Source organism: Hoplias malabaricus, chromosome 13 (assembly GCF_029633855.1).
Source record: "Hoplias malabaricus isolate fHopMal1 chromosome 13, fHopMal1.hap1, whole genome shotgun sequence".
NCBI lineage: Eukaryota > Metazoa > Chordata > Actinopteri > Characiformes > Erythrinidae > Hoplias > Hoplias malabaricus.
In genome coordinates, this window is record NC_089812.1 from 36,903,595 (window position 1) to 36,918,702 (window position 15,108).

Consider the following 15,108-nt stretch of genomic DNA (forward strand, 5'->3'; position numbering starts at 1 on the left):
AATGTGTTTTTCATCAATTTAAATAACCTTTCATAATGCAGAATATCCTGTAAGCGTTTTTTGAATGTTCATGGTTCTATATAGAATAATTGTCATTATTTAAAGACCCAGGTAGAATCGGCGAGAGGCAGTTAGACGTGACTGTGATCCACTACACTGCCTCTCAGTCAGGACAGATATCCGTGTAGGACAGGGGTGGGCAACCTTTTCCACTCAAAGAGCCATTTGGACCCGTTTCACACAGTAAAGAAAACACTGGGAGCCACAAAACCCTTTTGAAATTCTAAATGAAATAACACTGAAATAACAGGGTTTTTTTCCCTTTGTGCTCTGTATAAACAAACTATACTGTGTTACATTTATGAAATCAATGAACGACTGCAGAAAAATGAAATAACATTTCTGCAGGCAACAAAACATTTTTAACTCTGAAAAAAAGACGTTGTGTTGATGGTTAAGTAAAATACTCAATGTCTATTTGAGTCCTTGTAGTAATGGAAAAAAACGCAGAACTGAAATTATCCACTGGCAGCAAACAACAATGCTGTCCTCTCTCTGCGTGCTGTCATTATTTTACTGGCGCCATGCAGTCAGCGGTCAAAAAGTTCAAGATTCAACCGCACACTGGCGGGTGTCGCAAGTTGGAAGTTGTGACGTGTATTAAGAGCGACATAATATTTTAAATATTAAATATTAAACTATTTTAGATGTTACAAGATCACCATAATCTTCATAGAATTACATTTTGAAAATATACAAACCAAAATAAAATACATTTTAATTAAATACTCATTAATTATTAAAGCTGAGCCGCATCAGAGGGAACAAAGAGCCGCCAAAGGTTGCGGACCCCTGGTGTAGGAGGAACACTGCAGATTTTTGACAACTACATGTACAGCAAGACTCTTCGTATGCAGCAGTATTAATAACTGCAGTTATGTCCAGTGAGAGGAAAGACACCATGCTGTGCTTAATTTCCAAGTCATTTGCTTAAATGTTTGTTAGTGTTTGGTTGTCTTTTGAAAAAGACAGCTCTGAATTCTTATTGATTGTATTTTGTAAAGTCAATAACAAGCAGCTCCATTTTAGACTTTTATGTGTTTTTGCTGTGTTCAGCCTTGGATGGGGTGGTCTATTGACCTACATTAGAAGCTGGAAGGTGGCTCGCTGGTTTGTTCATTTGTTATGTCTACTTTGACAAATGACGAACCATCTGCCTGCATTTGCTTAGTCAGCAGAGTCTGGACAGATTGTACAGTTAAACAAGTCTGTCGGCTAGAGGCTGATTTTGAAGCAAAGTGTTACAGGCTGCAATTGGCTGATGACTGATTGTAGATAAGAGAGCTGTGACATAATCTGCTCATTCTTTCTTGTCTGAAATAGTGACGTCTTCTTTACAGAAACATTTTATGCTGATAGGTATGAGTGTCATGCATGTGGCAGAGAGAGAGAGAGCGTCTCTGTGTGCGTGTGTTTCTTCTGGACAGATTGCTCTCTTGTTTCTCATTGCTGGCACAACAGCAGGCTCATGAAGCAGATGGCTTGCACTAAAAACATGACAGGCACAGTGCCCTTGGCTAAGCCGGCACACACACATTTTCACATGCACTCATAAACAAGAGAAAGTGAGACAACAAGGCATATGTGACTGAGGTTTCTGAGCAATTTTATTAAGTTTTATTTTATTTTTATTATTTTTGCAATATTTATTTATTTTATTTACAGTTTTTCCAGGGGCCTGGAGGTTGTGGGTTCGATTCTCACTCCAGGTGACTGTCTGTGAGGAGTTGGTGTGTTCTCCCTGTGTCTGCGTGTGTTTCCTCCGGGTGACTGTCTGTGAGGAGTTGGTGTGTTCTCCCTGTTTCTGTGTGGGTTTCCTCCGGGTGACTGTCTGTGAGGAGTTGGTGTGTTCTCCCTGTTTCTGTGTGGGTTTCCTCTGGGTGACTGTCTGTGAGGAGTTGGTGTGTTCTCCCTGTGTCTGCGTGGGTTTCCTCCAAGTGACTGTCTGTGAGGAGTGTGGTGTGTTCTCCCTGTGTCTGTGTGGGTTTCCTCCAGGTGCCTGTCTGTGAGGAGTTGGTGTGTTCTCCCTGTGTCTGTGTGGGTTTCCTCCGGGTGACTGTCTGTGCGGAGTTGGTGTGTTCTCCCCGTGTCTGTGTGGGTTTCCTCTGGGTGACTGTCTGTGAGGAGTTGGTGTGTTCTCCCTGTGTCTGTGTGGGTTTCCTCCGGGTGCTCCGGTTTCCTCCCACAGTCCAAAAACACACATTGGTAGGTGGATTGGCGACTCAAAAGTGTCCGTAGGTGTGAGTGTGTGAGTGAATGTGTGTGTTGCCCTGTGAAGGACTGGCGCCCCCTCCAGGGTGTATTCCTGCCTTGCGCCCAATCATTCCAGGTAGGCTCTGGACCCACCGCGACCCTCAACTGGATAAGGGTTACAGATAATGAATGAATGAATGAATGGATGGATGTGTTTTATCTACAGTCTTAATTTAAACATACAAATTGCCATTATGTCAGAACCTCTTGTTTTTTTTCCAAAACACCTGAATTATAATAAAAGTCTAAAAATGCCTATTATGTAGTTTATAATATATGATATCAGCTCATCTGCCTTGATATTTAATTATCATATTTGACATATGAAGAATTGTGAATGTATATCTTATTGCAGTGGTTCTCAACATGTGGTACATGAAGCAACAAGTGGTGGTACACCATGTGACCTAGAAAAAAATACTACATAATTAAAACATTGATCAATAACTTAAAATCTGAAACCAGAAAATGTTCATGTGTAAACTGTATAATGTTTCACGGTTTTCATAAATAAACTTAGTTTGTTTAAAAAAAATGAGCAACGAGGGCTGGGGCAGCATTCCCCCACTTCTTTTGGCCAGGAAGGGAACGCAATCTTCCATTATTTTTGCAAAATCCAGCCCAAATTCAGCTTGTTACTAAATGTAAGCAAAGGCTAGAGACAGAGGTGAGTAATTTGGATGTTATCGCAAAATAGGCAAAGTGGAAACTAGAAAAACAAACAGAGACCAAACTCACGAAATACTCCTAGACCCAGGACTAAATCTAGAGGCAATCTAGAGCCATAACAGTGCCTTATCAGTATAAAGCACTGCAGCACTGGACTGTGCAGGGATGGAGCGCTAACAATTAATTTGTAATGAGATGGAGTGGTGTTTGAGATCACAGTAATGTTTACTTGGCTACTTGCTATCAATTCCTTATAGCAATGTTTTAGCTTCTAGTGGAAGTAAAACTTTACCAGATGAGTAGAAACCTTTACTGCACCAATAAGGGACAAACTGCTTACTAATACCTACTGAATTCACAAGAAATATTGTGTGTGCTTTCAGTGTCCCTTATAGGCACAACGCTAGGAAATGTTGTGACTAGTTTTTTTTTTTCCTTCCCTCGACCCTTTTGGGGCCTGGAACAGTTTTTTTGTGCCTGGATTATGAAGCTTTAACCTATGAGTAAAGTGCAGAGTGGCAGCGGGTGAGCAGGGCAGTATTAAGCATGGCCTTCTGGAAGCGCGAGCCGATTAGCTCTGGAGTAATTAATGCAGTCCTAGAGGAGCACATGATCACGAGACCACAGTGGATGAGGAGCGTTATGCAAACTTCCTTCCACTTCAGCTCACAGAGGCAAATTATCCTGAATTCTCTGCAGTCAAAAGCAGAGGTCAAAATGCTTAACTGGCATGAGTTTTCAAACAGATCATCAACAGTAGAATGAGTCAATTGTCCTTGTCAGTTCTTCTTGAGGATGTTTTACACAGTGTAGCTTTTTGAGGATAAATTCACTCTCTGCAGTTCCTAATAAATCATTCACAGTGATTTAGAAAGTCATGGGTTTGGTTAATATTTGACATTTTCACAGTTTATTCTGGAGTCATTTCAGGTTTTATTTGTTTCCATCAGAGTGTGCATCTGAGAAGAGCCACTTAAAATGGAAACAGTACTGAAAGTTTGCCTGGGGGAATGAAAACTGAAAATATCTCTATTCACACCAGGTAGAGGAGAAAACATCACCTGGGGTATACTTTTCATTTGTGATTCTGACAGTGCACGACACTAAAATCTATTAATATAGGGTGGAAATATGGGTAATATTTTAGGCTTGCAGTTTGTATATTTAGGGTTGGTTTCCCAGACAGGGGTTAAGTTTAGTCCGGGACTATATCTTTCTTTGAATTGAAAAATCACAATTTCTTTGTGTTCATATGGCCTAATGTGTCCATCTTTTCTTTTGATACTAAGGGTATCAATTAGGGATGTGCATTTCTGATAGATTTTTCAGCATAAATCACAACTTTAATCTCCGCCTCACTCCATTGCTCCATCACCGCAGAGGTGCAGTTCAGTTTTCCAAAGCCCAGTGCTTAGGGCCTTTATACCACACTAGCTGACGCTTGGCACTGAACAAGTGAAATAGTGACATTTTATAGCTGCTACAAGGCATTTTTGGTTTTCCATAAAGTACATACCAGCTGTGTATGAACAAATGAATGTGTCTGAGATGGATGCAGCTTTAAGATGTTTACAGACTTTTAGATATACTGTGCATGTGCCAACCCAGTTCAAAACTGGAGGAGCGAATTTCAGACTTGCATTAAGTTATTTGATGCTCTTTGGGTTTAGAGGGGAAATGTAAATATATTTATTTCTAACCAAAATGTCCTTTTATATTTTCTAAAACTTCACATTCAGTCACGTAATTAGGCTGAAACATGAGCAAGATGAAACAATCATCTCTAATGTTAAGATTTGAGGCACAGTATTTGGGAATTTGAGATGCTGGTGTGTGTGTGTGTGTGTGTGTGTGTGGCCTCTGACTTCAGCCTACTCAAACAGCTTTAAGTGATAAGGCAACAGACGGCATTTTCCTCCCAATGTCCAATTTGAGCCTGTCTCATGGGGGGGACTTGGCAGCCTTGAGTGTGTATGCGTGTGTATTTTTATGTATATGTGTGTGTGTGTGTGTGTGTGCACAGAAGTGCCTGTATTTTAAATGATTCATCTCCAGATAATCCATAACATTTTTCCATTTCATTAGAAAAAATCCTCCTCTGTGCATATCACTGCTTGGCTGCCTTTTTGAGCTTGTCTGAAAATAGCATTCCTAGGAGGCTGTGAGTTTATTAAGAGGCTGGAAGTGGGTGGGCACAGGCAATGTAGCTGGGGCTGGGCAGTTTTTAAGGCCGTTTTTAGATGCCCTGGCCTGACATGGCTTTCCAAAGCTCCTTAAAGCCTACACAATCCAGGCATTATCCGGCACAATGCAAACATGGAGGAGATGGGGGAGGTGATCTCTGTTTAGCATGAACTGCTTTTGTTTTTTGTTTTTTTGCCACTTTGTCATAATCTGCCATGTTGTAAGAAGGCTTCAGTCATTCCTAGAAAATGTGGCAAATGTGAGCAAGTGTGATTATATTGATCCAAGGCTTTAAATAAATATTGTGCACTCCTAGATAACCAAAAAAGACAAGAGATACATCAATATTATTTGGCCAGAAATGGTTTATATGTCTTCTGTTCTGTACCTCCTTTAAAACACTACATCCTACATGATACTACCTTAAAAATAGCTTCAGTGCAATAACCACAAGCCTAGCACAACAGTAACGGAAGTGCAAATATAACCCTAAGAAATAAAGCTAAAATTATTTCACAAGATGGTGAAAGAAACATGTGAGCTTAAGTGTACTGATAAAGTGAGTGAGCACATAAAATAATTATTCAAAATCACTAAAGACAAACATAAAGAACATGTGTGAGTCCATGTTAACAATGAGGGTCAGTCATATAGAAACAAAATAGTCATGGAAGGCATTCCAGAAACTCTAAATTAGAACTGGTCAGAAACAGAGGACAAAGTAAAGAAACTGTTATCAGAAAAGTTGAACATAGGCAGCACAAAGGTGGAAATTAAAAGAGCTTTCACGTTGGAAAAACTGTGAACAATGTGTCTAGACCACCTCCTGTAGTAGTGAAATTTCTAAGACACAAAGACAAAACAACTGCCTTAGCAATTTCCAAAAACCCAAAGGGGAGCAACATCTACATCATTGAGGACTACACTGAAGCCATGAAAGCTGCAAGAGAGAGAGGTGAAGTGGCATATCTCAGATGTGACAGACTAATAATCCTTCTTCCCTCTAAAAAAGAAAATAATGCAAAAGAGCTAACTAGAAAAATGGGTGTAGGTCTGGCCGTATATAAATGTACCAGAACAAAAACATGAATAGATAGTGTGTAAAACTAAGTAGTCCAATAATATAAAATGATGTAAAACAATCATGAAATTAAACATATAATGTGATTAATGAATAAACTACCAAAGGTTTTTTTTGGTAAGTTTAAGAATTAAAGTCCATGGATTTTCAGAAATATTGTAAGTATAAAATCTCCATGTTTTAGCAATATCAGAAACACACCTAGACTGTACTTTTGATAACGAGGGAATTAGCAATACAACAATATAATATGTATAGGAAAGATAGGAACAGATATGGTGGTGGGGTTGCAATTTACATCCAGGCACATGTTTCTTTAAGTTTAGAACTGTATTTTCTTTTAATGAACTAGAAGCCTTATGGTCACAAATTCAACTACCTTACATACAACCTGTTCTTGTAGGATGCTGCTATACACCACCTAGTGCTGACAGTAGATACTTAGATATGATGGGGGAATGTTGGATAAAATATTAGATGTGGAAAATGGAAATATATATTTTTAGGTGACAAAAATTGACTGGCTATCAGTGTCTTGTCAGATTAAAAACAAGTGGCTAAATACATTAAACACGTTACATAAAACAAGTTGTAAATGTACCGACAAGAACTTTGACAAATAAGTTGCGAATAAAAACCTCAACATGCCTTGACCATATTTAAACCAATGCAAAAAAAATAAAAAAGACTGTGCTCTGATGCTATCTCGGTACCAGTCGGCTGTAGTGATCATAACTTGGTGGCAATAACAATGAAAACTGAAGTTCCAAAGCAGCACCAGAAGTGATTATAAAGTGAACTTATAGACATTTCAGATTAGACAAATACATTGAACATGCACAAAGCTATATGCTGGACGGACATATATAAAGAGAAGAACCCAGATGCAGTTCTGGACATATTCATGAAATCGTTTATGCCGGTTGTAAATAAACATGCATCCCTGAAAAAGTCCACAGTGAAAAACATGAAGGCCTCATGGATGGATGAAGAAAAAAAACATCATAGTCTAAAGAAACATGGTAAAAAAAAAATGACGTAGTAAAAAATGTTTGCATTAAACTTACGAAGGAATTTCACTAAATTGTATAATTATGTGTATAAACTTAATAGAAAAAAGAAAAACGAATATTATAAAAGTAGGTTTGGGGCTTTAATTACCAATGGAAAGGACCTCTGGAATTGGGTAGGAAGGGAAATGTGGTGCTATTTTCTATTGAGGTAGAGGGATCACTTATAACAGAGCCAGAGTCAGTTTTTAAATATTTTAATGATTATTTTATTAACAAAACACAAATCTTTCAAAGTAACATGATTCAATTAAATGGCAAACTATCCTGTACATATATAACAGATTTAATTATGAATTTTAATTTTAAAAATGTACATGTAAGTGAGGAATAGGTTTAAAAGCTTATAAGCACGATAAAAAAAATTAAAGAACATCTGGAATTGTCAATTTAGATGGTAAAATAAAAACAAACAAAAAAATTGCCGTAAAACACACAACTAAACCAGTTTGCTATATTTTTAATTGAAGTATAGAGACGGGTATTTACCCAGTGCTTGATCCCACTACTTAAAGACAGCAAATGTTCCTTAAATGGACCCAATAGTCGATCTTTAAGCTTACGGCCAGTCTTGAGCACATTATTAGAGAAAATAATGACATCTAGATTGCAAAGCTACTTATCTGAGAACAATCTATTGACTAACTCTCAGCATGCATATAGGAGGACATTCAACATGCACTGCATTAATTCAGATTCATTAATTCAGAGTGATGATTGGTTAAAAGAACTAGAAGAAAAAAAGTTAATCTAAGCAATTCTGTTAGACCTCAGTGCAGCATTTGATTTGCTGAATCACGATCTGTTGTTGGAGAATCTAGTTTGTTACGGGATTGATTCAACTGTAATAGCATGGTTTTAAAGTTATCTCTCGGATAGGATTCAGGGGGATTTTTACAATGGAAGTTTGCTAAAGAGTAAGAAGTTAAATCTGGGAGTCCCACATGGTAGTAGTCTTGGCCCATTATTATTCTCAATATACATAAATGACCTGCCATTAGTGTTGAATAAAGCCAGGCTGCAGATGTATTCAGATGATACCACTCTTTATGTATCAGCTGCAGGAAAAACTAAAGTCAGTAACAAACCGGATTAGAGACAACCTATTCATACTCAACATACCAAAAACTATTATTATTGGGTCTAAATCAGTTGGAGAGCCAGAGTTAACATGAATATAGATGAAGAAACAATTGAACAGGTGTGATCAAGATGTGAAATTAATGGGTGTTATAATAGACAATAGATTTTCATGGGAAAAAAAACATATTGAGAACATTGTCACAAACATGGGAAATATTTTAGTTGCTATACATATTTTACATAGAAAACTTATAAACTAGTAATACAAAATTTAGTAATATCTAACCTAAATTACTGTGCAGCAGTGTAGTCAAATGCAGCAAAAAGGGAAAAAAATAATAATGACATTAAAGATAATGCAGAATAAGGCAATGAGGATGGCTTTACAGTGTCCATACACAACCATCATTAATAAAATGCACAATGAACTAAAGTGGCTAAAGGTTGAAGACAGGAAGAGGGCAAACCTTGTGGGACTCATAAAGAACATGTATGAGCTAAATATCCATTGGGTCTTTATGATAAATTAAAGCAAGTAAAAGAGAGAGACAAATTAATATTACAAGATATTCAACACTAAATGACTTTGAGGTACTGAGAGCAAAAAGCGATTCCATGTGTAGAACAGTAATAACAGAGCCATTAAAGAATGGAATTCCATGCCTGATCCACTGCTCTAATTGATAGTAAAATACAATTAAAAAACATAAAAAATAAATAAACAAATAAAAAAAAACCCTAAAAGATATAGACATTAGATTAATGCTTGTCTACTACATTGTCTGCATGCAAAAATATGGCATAAGGTGATGGAAATAAAAAATAATAATAATTAGCGTTTGTATTTTTGTTGTTGTTATTCTTCTTATCTAGATTTTTTCCTCTTTTTTCTTATGTCTACATATTGTACACAAATACATTTTTGATGTTTGATGTGTGTTTATGGTTATGATGTGTGATTGAGGTTTGTTATGTATGTTATGCTTGTAGGACCCCAGGAAGTATAGCTGCTATTTCAATAGCAGTTAATGGGGATCCAAATATAACAATAAAAACTGTACATTCAACCCCTTTTTTATTAGAATTCTTTGCTCCACATTAAATGTTGCAGCAGTTACGTTCTTAATAGCAGCAGAAAATAACTACAACAATATTAGGCAAGGGCATAGAATTATCATGGATGGAGGTGATGTGTCCCTACTAGTATCCAGCGATTTTTTAAAAATTGTCCATACCAATATTTGGATCCTGTCCAAAAAAAAAACATTATCTGTCAACGTCTCATTAGCTTAGAGGTACAGAAAGGGATAAATCACGTTCTCTACTCGAGTCCTACCTCCCTGTAACACATATAACCAGTGTGACTGGCTGTGCCTTTCCCTGCTCTCACGTTAGACTCTGTAGTTTGGTTGTTAACAATGCCACAACTGGAAGGAAAACTTTCCAGTCATGAGCGAGTATTACTGCAAGACTCGTGCATCGTGGGTGACACATGGGTGTCAAAAGCCAATGAGGATGGCAGCAAAAAGAAGACGGTGAACATACCGAGCTATTTTTCAAAGAGACGTGTAAGCCATTTAAAGTCAAGTTCGGTAAAGAAATGAGTCCATCATAATAAAAGCAGGCTAAAACCGGCTGTAGCTATGAATAACATGATTTGGAAACTGTTCAACTGCACAATAAGCTGCCAGTTGTCAGTTCTCCTACATTGTCATTTTATTACGGAGCAAAGGAAAAAAAAAAGAAATTCATAGGTCCCCATCAATGTCAAGAGCAAATCTACGCCACTGATATTAGGTTTTAATGCAAAATTCTAAATGGGAATCTTGGGTAACAGGATGTAACTGTTAAACAATATCCTTTAAAAAAAAGTAAGAAAGCATTTTTTTCTTCTTGCTATCTACAGTGTTCCATATATATATATACATATATATATATATATATATATATATATATATATATATATATATATATATATATATATATATATATATATTATGTGTTTTATGGTGTCAACATCAATAGTGGCACTGCAGTAATCTCTAGAGTTCGTTTTTTTATGGTTTAAAGACCAGGAAAACCCTTTTGATGATTTTTCAAAGTTTTCTTCCACCTTCAAGATACATTTTGCTACAGCTGCAGAGGGATGGATACTTGAGAGATCTGTTTTATTCTGTTGTAAATGTGTAGTACATGCTGGGTATTGTAGTAAGAAAACAATGAATGAAAATTATTCAAAATATCATCTGAGTGATACAGTTATGTGCTTCAGAAAAAAGAAATATTAGTGCTATCAGCACACATTAACACACCTGGGAATTAAACATCTTGCTTTTTTGTTGATTTATTTTTTCTTTAAAGCTCATTAATCAGTTTACCAAATTGACCACATTTTCAAGCCAGTGGTGGTTTGATTTGCAATGTAGACACAGCATTGCTACTGTTGAGTTCAGAAAATATTTTACATTTTATAAATGCTGAAATATGTAGAAACTGTAGTATGGCCACATTAAGGGGCAAAAGGTACCAGACTCTCCCTAGAGTGTCTGGCAGTGTGAAAGTATGGTCACTGTAGCTCCCATGTTTCTGAACGGCAATGCTTCAAATGTACTCAGAAATATGAGTGTTTACTATGATATGTTTGATGGCGGTGTGGTGGCGCAGCAGGTTCCAGGGTCCTGGAAGTTGTGGGTTTGTTAGGAGTGTGGTGTGTTCACCATGTGTCTGCGTGGGTTTCCTCCGGGTGACTGTGAGGAGTGTGGTGTGTTCTCCCTGTGTCTGCGTAGGTTTCTCCGGGTGACTGTCTGTGAGGAGTGTGATGTGTTCTCTCTGTGTCTGTGTGGGTTTCCTCCGGGTGACTGTCTGTGAGGAGTGTGGTGTGTTCTCCCTGTGTCTGCGTGGGTTTCCTCCGGGTGACTGTCTGTGAGGAGTGTGGTGTGTTCTCCCTGTGTCTGCGTGGGTTTCCTCCGGGTGACTGTCTGTGAGGAGGGTGGTGTGTTCTCCCTGTGTCTGCGTGGGTTTCCTCCGGGTGCTCCGGTTTCCTCCCGCAGTCCAAAAACACACACTGGTAGGTGGATTGGCGACTCAAAAGTGTCCGTAGGTGTGAGTGAATGTGTGAGTGTGTGTATTGCCCTGTGAAGGACTGGCGCCCCCTCCAGGGTGTATTCCTGCCTTGCGCCCAGTGATTCCAAGTAGGCTCTGGACCCACCGTGACCCTGAACTGGATCACGGTTACAGATGATGAATGAATGGGTTTAAAAACACTTTGTGTTGTTAAAGGCTGACAGAAAACGTCTACCTCAAATCAGTCTGTGCTCAGTCTTTGTGTACAAATTTTGCGCTCAAGTACATCCAAACAAGTAAAATAGAATTACTTTGAAAATGCTAAGCAAATTTTCTCAATAACCCCAGTGAGATTGATGTTATTGTTGTGAAGACAGTCTTTCATTCTATTTTAATCCAGGCTTTCATTAGCACTGGTGTGTGTGTGTGTGTGTGTGTGTGTGTGTCTGTGTGTGAGAGTGTGTGTGTGTGTGTACGTGTTATATGACGACTGGCACAGAGTAGAGCAATCCTCTAAAATCAAAGAACGACCCACCCACAGATGCATAATCAGTGTACTCCCCTCAGGAGCATACAAAACTATTGTTATTCTAGCAGCAGCTCATGTCAAGGTGCTACGCTCCGGGCTGCTCTCTTTCCCTCTTCTCTTGCCTCCATTTCTCATTTCAACTTTCTCAGCTCTCTACAAGCAGACCATGAGCAATGCAGGGGATACAATTCCTCTTTATATCTGGTGCCCCAAAGTCAGACAGCTAGTGGTCTGCAGGAAACATCGAACATATTGTGTACACGTGTGGACACGGACACACGCACACACACACACACAAATTACACTCAGACAAGCTGGCAGTCTTCTGGTAAAAGTGCTATGGATGGCTCCTGAGGGAAAGAAGAGCTCAGCTTTACTAATAATGCACATTTCACATTTCTTCAGAGAGAAAAGGAGAAAGTGAGGGGAAGAGAGAGAGAGCAAGAGAGAAGCTGCAGGCTTGAGGGGAATCAGGGGGAGGTGATTTTGTATTAATAAATGGGATGGAGGGCCATGTCTTCATCTGAACAATTGCCACCTGCAAATTTGTGTTCGACAGTCCCTTAATCTCTCTCTCTCTCTCTCTCTCTCTCTCTCTCTCTCTCTCTCTCTCTCCCACCCACCCACCCACCTTTCAGGGTGTTTTGCATGAATGCTCTCATTAGCGCCACCCATGACTGTTGGGTGTGGTTGTAGCCAGTCCAAGTTTCCTGTGGCTAGGGAGGAAGTGACATAATGTTAAAAAACACTCTAGATTTTCTGCAGAGGTCACAGGGTCAGCAGCTCAAGCTGGTGTTGAGCAGACACCAGTGTAGTGTAGCATAGCAAAGTGTAGAATAGCAGGATGTATGAAGACATGTCAGAGACAGAATAATATCCAACATCCACAGAGGGAGCTGCCTTACACGATAAAACACATTCTACATAATTTGACATAATCTTCAAAAGGAACAACAGCATTTCTGTATCAGGTGTCTGAGGGAAACGATAGTGGGTTGCATGTTGTGATGCTTAAGCAGAGGGAAAATTGGACTGTCATTTCTCATTTCCCTTTTCTGAAATGAGCGAAGTAAACATTGCAGTAGGCTCGATTGTGTTTTTATTTTTTTGCTATTAAAGAGCTGTTTGGTACAGAGCATTCTCTGTCTGACAGCATTATTCACTGCAGCACAGAATGCAGTGTGGGTTGTATTCATACGTTCATACATATACACACATTCTGCATTAAACCTGCGCCAGCATACAAGTCTAGTATTTTGTACTTCTGTGGGCGGAGCTACAATAGAGGGTTTGTGATTTAATCATATATACATTTTATTTTGATAATATTTCCTCAACTTCTGTTAGATCCATGGTTTGTTTGCACACTTGAAAATTATCCATGAACTTGTTAAAGGATTTGTTTGGGTCCTTTTATACATATGGCATCTTTCAGAATTATACTCACCTGCCAGACTGCACCCCGGCTGAGAGCACTTTATTTTATGTGGGTTTCCCCAGCCTCTCTTCCCTCTCTTTTATTTAATTAATCTTTTTAAGAGCTCTAGGACTGTCTCATAGTCAAGCTCCCCACCACTCTTCCTGTCTGTCTGCTTGTATTTCTTGTCTAATTACATTTGAAATGAGTAACAACTATCTTCTTTATCATGCATCTTCCTCTTTTTGGGGAATTTTTAAATGTAAAACTGTATTTTAATACGAGGTGTACACACAGGTACGCACCTCTGGGTGCTCCAGTTTCCTCCCACAGTCCAAAAACACACGTTGGTAGGTGGATTGGCGACTCAAAAGTGTTCGTAGGTGTGAGTGTGTAAGTGAATGTGTGAGTGTGTGTTGCCCTGTGAAGGACTGGCGCCCCCTCCAGGGTGTATCCCCGCCTTGCGCCCAATGATTCCAGGTAGACTCTGGACACACAGTGACCCTGACTTGGATAAGCGGTTACAGATAATGAATGAATGAATGAATGAATGAATGATTAAAAAGGGTTTATAGCAGGCTGTAATTGCAGTGGAGCTGAAATATACAAGCTGTACAGGGTTAGTATAGTGACTTTTGCTGAAGTAACCTGGCCTTAGCATTTGTTAATTTATCAAAAACTGACTTTCTTTGTGTGAATTAAGTTGCATGTGCATTACATGTGCATTGATACAGCTTAAGTTTAATGCAGTACTGTGAAAATGCTGCATGCCATGTTGAGGTGCTAAGAGTCGTGCAGCTCAGGGCTGCTTCCTTCATTACATCAGCCCCTCTGTTGAGAAGAGTAGTTCTCCAGAATCATCTACACTGCCTTTAAGCAGCCCAGAGTTGAGTACTGTCCAACAGTATTGTCTCTCAACTCTTTTCTTATTGAACACATTTGGTTTAAGGTTAAAATTATCTGGTTAAACTTAGAAATCCTGATTTGTAGGATATCACCCTCTCGTCATGACAAGGTGTGGTTGACTGAATGCATGTGGAATGGTTCTAGGAAGTGGATGGTGGGGAAATTATTCTTGCACTCGCGCAAGGAGAAGTACAAGTATTTTGATATGAGTCAAGCAGTGAGAGATTTTTACACTTCGTGGGCGGGGTCAGGATTGTTCCTGTCAGCGAATGCTATTGGCTGATGATTTGTTAGTGCTTTCCTCCGAGAAGCATTCTTCGAGCACCGAGATCTCTGTTTATTTGGCTGTTTAGTTCTCGTCTACTCTATATTTCCAGTACATGGATATACAGAGAATATAGCTATACACATATACAGTCTAGTATCTGATCTTAGATCTAATCTTAGAAACAGCTCTGGAATTGTTTTGAATCGTACATTTTGTTCAAATGGAAAATATGTGCACATTTGAATTAAATGTAAATTCAGTACACAGCTTTTTTTCAACTCACTGCACCTGCAATGCAATCCACTGGCAGAACTCTAACATGGCCATTAGAGGATGAAGTAATAAATGAATTAGTGTTTTGACTGAAAACAGAAAACAAACTAACAAAGAAATTAAACAGAACAATGCCATGACTGTTTTCTGGGCTGTGCTTTGGCCGACTAGAAATCATTTCTTTATGCTCTCACAATGCTGCTGTGAGTTTTAACCAGGAGAGTGCCATAAACAACATACCCACTGTTTATC